This window comes from Gadus macrocephalus, chromosome 5, assembly GCF_031168955.1.
Source record: "Gadus macrocephalus chromosome 5, ASM3116895v1".
Taxonomy (NCBI): domain Eukaryota; kingdom Metazoa; phylum Chordata; class Actinopteri; order Gadiformes; family Gadidae; genus Gadus; species Gadus macrocephalus.
Window position 1 is genome coordinate 6,068,487 of NC_082386.1, and position 3,782 is coordinate 6,072,268.

At 41.5% G+C, this 3,782-nt stretch overlaps 1 long non-coding RNA gene across 1 annotated transcript; it reads left to right on the forward strand.

The window, feature by feature from the left end:
• Positions 1 to 2,297: 2,297 nt before the first annotated feature.
• On the forward strand, positions 2,298 to 3,274 carry LOC132457483 (uncharacterized). Its single transcript, XR_009525675.1, has 3 exons — positions 2,298 to 2,429; positions 2,648 to 2,950; positions 3,083 to 3,274. It is a non-coding gene; the product is annotated as an uncharacterized LOC132457483 (long non-coding RNA).
• Positions 3,275 to 3,782: the final 508 nt, after the last annotated feature.

Below are 3,782 nucleotides of genomic sequence, written 5' to 3' on the forward strand. Positions count from 1 at the left end.
CATAGTTGACTCGCGATTAATCGCAAATTCTTTTTCTATGCTAAATATCCCTTGATTTTTTTGTCCCATAATTCTTCTCATTTTAATTCTCTTATCAACATGGTGAAGTGCATCGGCTTGCCTTGTGCAAATGATTTTTTATTGATAACAACATTGGCATATACTGATCAAAACAGGACGATCATCATCATCATCGTCTGGCTGTGGAATGTTCCTCCGCTTGCAGAGGTTGTGTAGAATGGCACATACAGTAATGACTGTGCTTGCCCTCTCTGGGGTGAGGCGTATTTCGCCGTGGAGGACATGAACCGACGTTTCATCTGCCCAATTCCTCTCTCCACAACATTTCGTGTATGTTTGTGTGCTCTAGCAGCATATATGGAAGAAATCAGTAAACAATAATAAATATGGATTCAACAAATAAAAGGCGTCAAAGAGCCAATACGATGTGTTTTACACGTAGGACTAAGCGTAATATGCGTAATCACTTACATGTTATACTTTAACTGTGCTCCCGGTTGTGGATTGAGGTAGGGTGTCTAGAGCCACATCTTGCATGGATAGTCACTGTCTCCCAGCAAGTGACACCCAACTGGTGCATCTCAAAAAGCTGCCTCAGACCGCTCTCCATTAAAATGCGCGAATCATGGGTAGCTGAAGATCCAGGCCACTTTGCAACAACATCCAGTAGGCTATGTTAAAATTTGCATCAAAAACAACCTGCGTGTTGATGGAATGCACTTTCTTCCTATTGACGAACACGTCCTCGTCTTTTGATGGCGCAATTATTTTTATGTGCGTCCCGTCAATAGCACCGACCACACCGGGCATACCTGCAATTGCCATGAAGTTGGCTTTGATCCTGTGTAATTGTTGAATGTCCAAAGGAAAGTTTATGGCACGGCTGACTGATGGTTGCGATATTTTTAAATCGTCGGCATTGCAAAGTTGCATTTCCCCTGTTGCTAAATTACATTTTATGGCCAAACATTTTATTTCGGGACTAATCTGATTATTCCTGTTAGTCGGGGATGTTATTGCATTGCGATTAACTCCACAACAAGTTTAATACCCTAAAATTTCGTCTCGCAGGCATTTACGATTCTTTGTGAATAGGTCTTACTGAGTTAGGAGTCCTCTTGAGGACTTTTAAGCTCTCCTAGACTTAGGTGCTACTTTTAGGCCTAAAATACTTTGTGAATTGCTCTTAGTGAAAAAAGTTAGGAGTCCTAAATTGTGACACGCCCATTATTTTTAGGAGTTACTCCTAAATTCGCCAGTTAGGACCTACTTTTAGCCCTAAAATCCTTTGTGAATACGGCCCCTGGGCTCCCAGTTTATGGGACATTCCACTGCACAAGACCTGCTGTCACATCTCAAAGTAAGCATAACCCTTTTTACTCTACTTTCCTTAACAATGTTTGTTTATGTGTTTATGTACTTGGCAGACGCTTATGTCTAAAGCAAATACCGTATTTTCCGCACTGTAAGGCGCACCGGAGTATAAACCGCAGCAGCTAAATTGAATGATGTGTACATATATAAGACGCACTGGACTATAAGCCGCAGGTGTTTTAATGTTTAATTACCATTAGGGCTGGCCCGAATGCCATTTTTCAGGCTTCGAATACTCGTTGGTTTTTCAGAGCAATTAATCGAATACTCGTTCCAGAAAAAAACACCATCAAAAACAACATTAATAATCCCTATATACTCCCTGGAACCGATTATGACAGTATCTGCATATTTTGTTGAAAGATTTAATAGCTGTTGACCGTTAATTAGTAGGCCTAAGTAGGTTGAAGTTCCTTCGTTTTTCCCCGTGGAAGCGAACAGCTGTTGTTCCGTTCCAAAGCAGCTGTCATCTCAGCCCTTACGGGAGCTTTTCAATTCATCCCATACCCAACCTTTAAGGAAAGAATGTTGTTAATACAAGTAAATGCATGAATGTCAATACAAATAATCACTTAAGGAAAGAATGTTGTTAGTACAAGAATAATACATAAATGGTTGTCTGTAAGGTCCCTAATCAGTCCTTTTTCATAGCACAGATGCACAGGTGAACAGATGCGTCATGTAGGCCTACTCAAAAAATGTTGGAATTGATTCAGTCTTCATTTTTATTATTTTAGCTCTTTTGAAATTCTAAAACGTCACTGATCCGTGTGTGTGTGTGTGTGTGTGTGTGTGTGTGTGTGTGTGTGTGTGTGTGTGTGTGTGTGTGTGTGTGTGTGTGTGTGTGTATCTATCTAACAATATGTGATGCTCACCTAGTGCTCTTATTTTGAGGAATGAAATGCAGCCCTTTTTTCAGGAATGTATGGACAAACTGAACCTCAGGAACTTGGTGTCTATTTCAATGGATGGGCCCAATGTGAATTGGAAACTCTTCGACCTTTTCCAGAAAGATCAAGCTGAGCAGTACGGAGGTGAGGAGTTTATAATGCTATTACTGTGTGTGTGTGTGTGTGTGTGTGTGTGTGTGTGTGTGTGTGTGTGTGTGTGTGTGTGTGTGTGTGGGTGAGTGTGTTTCTGATCTATTAGTAATTATAAAAATGTATTTTATTTGAAGTGCACTTAACATTGAATAAACAATTTCAAAATTCTAATTTGGTTTCTAATATCAAGGTTGCATTAAAACCTTTAGGTCTTCAGCTCGTTTGTGTGGGGAGCTGTGGCCTACACACGCTACACAACTCCTTCAAGTGTGGGTTCACTGTATGGCAGCTGGACAAATTGCTGAGAGCAATGCACACATTGTTTCACAATACGCCTGCCAGGAGAGAGGATTACATCACCGTAACCAAGTCCAGCGTGTTCCCTCTATCTTTCTGTGCCCATCGTTGGGTAGAAAACCTTCCGGTTGTGGAGAGAGCCCTGGCAGTCTGGCCATCACTTCTCCTGTACATGGAAGCTGTGAAAACGAAGAGACTCCCGAACCCTGGAACAGGTAGGCCCTTCTTAAATGATGTGAATAGGTCTGTGACTGTGTCCTAACCCTGGTGGTGGTGTGGCCTTGTCATAGTATTTGTAATATATGGCTAAGTTGAAATGTCTGACTGTCTGTATGTCTTTTTCTCAGCATCATATGACACAGTTGCAGCAGCCATAAAGGATCCACTCGTCTTGGCCAAATTGCAGTTCTACGCAGCAATTGCCAGGACCTTCAATCCCTTCCTGAAAAAATATCAGACGGATGAGCCTGTGCTCCCATTCCTCCCCAAGGACCTGACCGAGTTGATGATGGTAACAATTTACTTAACGTTATAACCCCTGATTGGGCTCAATTGATCCATTATGACGAAATGGGGTTTGTGGTTAGGATGTGTAAAAAAGAGTGGCTACATTGTGCATCATCATAAGATAATTTGATGTTGGTGATTAATGTGCCGCACCAGACATTTTTGTGTTTGTCTGTTGACATTCTACTCAGACGCTTCATAAAAAGAGAAGTACTACACGATATCACTGCCCTGCAGCTGACCAAACTGGATGTCACAGACAAGACCATCTGGCTCAGCCCACAAGACATCAGCATTGGTCTAGGTGCAGAGTCAGTCCTTAAAGGCACCCAGTGCAACTTTATGTAAACATTCAATGAAAAATAAACATTCAATTTCTAGTCTTTTTTACACGTAGTAAGTTTCAATAACTCCATACCATTACATATCGACATTCAAGGAGCAAAGATGAGACGTCGTTGTGTGGTGAGAACTGATAGAAAATCGTATACAACAACAATCGCCGGTGGGGAGAAGCCATTTTTCCATTGACTGGAAGCC